A 5,134-nucleotide genomic window follows, 5' to 3' on the forward strand; every position below is an offset into this window, starting at 1 on the left:
CAGTGGGCTCGGGGGGGGGGGGGGGGGGGGGGGGGCTTACCGGCAGCATCAGAACAGTCCCTGGGGGGCCGGGAACACCGTCTGACCCGGGAATACCAGGACGCCCTGGAGGACCCTAGAGAGAGAGAGAGAGAGAGAGAGAGATAGAGAGAGATAGAGAGATAGAGAGATAGAGAGATAGAGAGAGAGATAGAGAGATAGAGAGAGGGAGAGACAGAGGGAGATATAGAGAGATAAAGATTGAGAGAGATAGAAAGATACAGAGAAAGAGAGAGGGGGGTGAGGGAGAGAGGGCAGAGGAGATATATAGAGAGGGGGAGGACAGAGGAGAGAGATACAGAGAGTGTGTGTGTGTGTGTGTGTGTGTGTGTGAGAGAGATAAAGAGAGAGAGAGAGGAGAGAGAGAGAGAGAGAGAGAGAGAGAGAGAGAGAGAGAGAGAGAGAGAGAGAGAGAGAGAGAGAGAGAGAGAGAGAGAGAGTTATTCTATGCTCTGATAGCATGTTGGTATTTCACTGTAATCCATTGACAGCAACATTGTGACGGCAAACAAAACTGAAAAGAAAAACAATAGATACATAGATATCTGTAAAACAGCAAGCTGTCATTTTTTCTATAGCAATCATGTCAATCAAGGGTCAAAGTGCGCGAGTCGGCATGACTTTAGGCACTAATCTGACTCTGTTCCCGCTCGCAGGTGTACCGTGCCGGGCCGTTAGCACCGGGCCAAACGGCAGAGCCTGCAGTCCGCCCTCACTGTGGAACACTATGTACAGCACTGTTTTGCTTGGCACAATGACCAATGAAGCCGGTCGGTGTCATTAGCAAACCATTAGTGAGCCATTAAACCACATCCAGCAACAACAGAGCAATAACAATGCAGTGTATTTGCATCGAGCCGCCCCCAGGGGGATAACGTCCAGGCTGCGTTTTAATTGCAGGGGAAAACACTGAATTCATGAGCGGCATGAACGCTAATCACCGCTGTGGATGTAATCAACACGGGCCCCGACGCGGCACGGCGCAGACATCTGATGACGGGACTAACGACGGCAATCTGTCACGGGAAGCGTATATTTTATTATATATTTAGTCTATGACTAAAGAAAACACGCCGCCCTTAAAGATCCACCCTAAAGAACTGCGAGTAGTCTATGACTAAAGAAAACACGCCGCCCTTAAAGATCCACCCTAAAGAACTGCGTGTAGTCTATGACTAAAGAAAACACGCCGCCCTTAAAGATCCATCCTAAAGAACTGTGTGCAGTCTATGACTAAAGAAAACACACGCCCTTAAAGATCCATCCTAAAGAACTGCGTGTAGTCTATGACTAAAGAAAACACGCCGCCCTTAAAGATCCATCCTAAAGAACTGCGAGTAGTCTATGACTAAAGAAAACACACCGCCCTTAAAGATCCACCCTAAAGAACTGCGAGTAGTCTATGACTAAAGAAAACACGCCGCCCTTAAAGATCCATCCTAAAGAACTGCGAGTAGTCTATGACTAAAGAAAACACGCCGCCCTTAAAGATCCATCCTAAAGAACTGCGTGTAGTCTATGACTAAAGAAAACACGCCGCCCTTAAAGATCCACCCTAAAGAACTGCGTGTAGTCTATGACTAAAGAAAACACGCCGCCCTTAAAGATCCACCCTACAGAATATCTCGTTCTGTTTCCAGAGGAGCCCGGATCCCTTCAGGAGGCCTGTCACGCGCCGAGGGGCTCCGGCCTCAGACTGCTGCCTCTAATTGCTCCCATGTGCGGCCCCCCACCGCCTTCCCCTGGAGGAGGGAAAACACGCCAGTGCGGAGTGAGCACAGCACCATCTAGTGGTCGCGGGGAATACCACATGGTAGGGGTGTGTGTGTGTAGGGTGTGTGTGTGTATATAGGGTGTGTGTCCATGTGAGAAAATGTGCTGATCAAACGTTCAATCTGGGAGGACCCCCACTCGACGCAAAACCACAAAGACTACAGCGCCGTGTCACTTGTATGGCTCTGTCAACTCTCAGCGAGACACCTTCTCCTGGGAGGAAACCTGGGGGGGGGGGGGGGGGGTGGGGGGGTCGAGGATCAGCAGAAATATTTTTCTGATAATTTCGACCCGTGCGGAACAATGAGGCTTTTGTGCCGGGCTGCTGCTGGGCCCATCGGAGTAGGTGTGTCTGTCTCAGGCACAGGAAGGGTTAACTTCTCTTGGTGAGGAGACATAGGAGGGGTGTGGGGGGGGGGGGGGGGGGGGGGGTGTTCACCACATTTAGCAGAAAAACAAGCTGATATCCAACTTTCCGGAGGGGACGAGCACACTCTGTGTTAGCCAATCAATCAAGTGAAATGAGAGTGGGGGGGGGGGGGGGGGGGGGGGGGGGGGCGGGGGGGGGCGTGAGGTGGGGGGGGGGGGGGGGTGAGGTGGGGTGGGGTGTGGGGGGTCCCACAGTGCGCAGAAACAAAGCCACAGCAGCAGAAGCTGTGAGGAGTTGACACGTTTGACAGGAAGAGCCCGTTGGAGTTCCAACCCCCGCGCCATGTGGGGCACCATCACGACCGCACACCTCTCGCACGTCTTAGTTATAGCGTATTGAACGTTTATTGGCATATCTGGTTTCCCCTGTGTGTGTCCCCCCCCCCCCGCCACCCTCTCTGTTTAATACTCCCCCCCTCCCCACCCCCCTGCTGTAGTAGCAAGCTGTGTCCAATTGTATTATTCTCCCCCATGGCATGAGGCCGTGCTGCAAGTAGTCTCCAATAAAAGCAAAGTACAGAGAGCCAGCAGCGACAGAAGAGCCGCTTCCTTATAGGCCGTACTAGTCTACTGACTGCTCCTATTTCCACACGGAGGCGGGCGGCCTGATCCAGGAGCAGGACAGTTGGGCGTTCCGGCCCCCTGTCTTTGTATCGGTCCACACACCACACACACCGATACTCAAGAGGACATTTTAAATCCATTATTCTGGACCACATTCCGAATTGCCTGCTGCATTATTTCCCCCCTCTCTCTCTCTCTCTCTCTCTCTCTCTTTTAATGCCCTACTTCTTGACATATAAAACTATGATGAGAAGGTAGTACAAGCGGCTGTCAGCGGTCGTAATGAAACGATTACATAAATAACGTCCGTAATGGCTACTCGGGGGGGTGACAAAGCTGCTCGGAGGCATCTGGAGCCGGCTGTAAAAAAAAAATTAGGCCGGTGCTTTATTACTTACCCTTTCACCGTGGTCTCCGTGAGCCCCTGAGGGCCCTGCAGGCCTGGGGTGCCGGGGAGACCCTGAACCACAGAGACACACACACTTAACCTGGAGTATCACCAGCCAGACAGAGGTACCCCCACCACACACACACAGACACACACACACACACACACACACACACACACACACACAACACACACACACACACACACACACACACACACAGACACACACCACACACACACACACACACAGACACACACAGACACACACACAGACACACACACACACACACACACCACACACACACAGACACACACACACAGACACACACACACACACACACACACACACACACAGACACACACACACACAGACACACACACACAGACACACACACACACACACACAGACACACACACACAGACACACACACACAAACACACACACACGTGCATGCACACAGACAGACATACAGACAGACAGACAGACAGACCGACAGACAGACACACACACACACACACACACACACACACACACACACACACACACACATAGACAGACACACAAATAGACAGACAGACAGACAGACAGACAGACACACACACACACACACACACACATAGACAGACAGACAGACAGACAGACAGACAGACATACAGACAGACAGACAGACAGACAGACAGACAGACAGACAGACAGACAGACAGGACAGACAGACAGACAGACACATAGACATACAAACAGACAGACAGACACACACACACATAGACAGACAGACACACACCACACACACACACACACACACATAGACAGACAGACAGACAGACAGACAGACAGACAGACAGACAGACAGACAGACAGACACACACACACACACACACACACACACACACACACACACACAGACACAAATAGACAGAACGGACAGACACACACACACACACATAGACAGACAGACAGACAGACATACAGACACACACACATAGACAGACCAGGACAGAGAGACAGAGACAGACAGACAGACAGACAGACAGACAGACAGACAGACAGACAGACAGACAGACAGACAGACAGACAGACAGACAGACCAGCCACACACACACACAACACATAGACAGACAGACAGAGAGACAGAGACAGACAGACACACACACACATAGACAGACAGACAGACAGACACACACACACACACACATAGACAGACAGACAGACAGACAGACAGACAGACAGACAGACAGACAGACAGACAGACAGACAGACAGACAGACAGACAGACAGACAGACAGACAGACAGACACACATAGACAGACAGACAGACATACAGACAGACAGACACACACACACATAGACAGACAGACATACAGAGACAGACACACATAGACAGACAGACAGACAGACACACATAGACATACAGACAGACAGACAGACACACACACATAGACAGACAGACAGACAGACAGACACACACACACAGACAGACAGACAGACAGACAGGGACAGACAGACAGACAGACAGACAGACAGACAGACAGACAGACAGACAGACAGACAGACAGACAGACAGACAGACAGACAGACAGACAGACAGACAGACAGACAGACAGACAGACAGACAGACAGACAGACAGACAGAAGACAGACAGACAGACAGACAGACAGACAGACAGACAGACAGACAGGACAGACAGACAGACAGACAGACAGACAGACAGACAAGACAGACAGACAGACAGACAGAGACAGACAGACAGACAGACAGACAGACAGACAGACAGACAGACAGACAGACAGACAGACAGACAGACAGACAGACAGACAGACAGACAGACACAGACAGACAGACAGACAGACAGACAGACAGACAGACAGACAGACAGACAGACAGACAGACAGACAGACAGACAGACAGACAGACAGACAGACAGACAGACAAGACAGACAGA

General features: G+C 51.1%; 1 pseudogene across 1 annotated transcript in view; it reads right to left on the minus strand.

Moving 5' to 3' along the window:
* Window positions 1-5,134, minus strand: part of LOC311239313 — a 129,792-nt pseudogene that overhangs the window by 78,737 nt on the left and 45,921 nt on the right. Inside the window, exons 5-6 of the transcript XR_014621100.1 lie at window positions 3,204-3,265; window positions 41-115 (exon numbers count right to left, since the gene is read on the minus strand). The product of XR_014621100.1 is annotated as an uncharacterized misc_RNA (transcript). The remainder of the gene's footprint in view (window positions 1-40; window positions 116-3,203; window positions 3,266-5,134) is intronic.

This window comes from Notolepis coatsorum (assembly GCF_963971535.1).
Source record: "Notolepis coatsorum genome assembly, chromosome: 13".
Lineage (NCBI taxonomy): Eukaryota > Metazoa > Chordata > Actinopteri > Aulopiformes > Paralepididae > Notolepis > Notolepis coatsorum.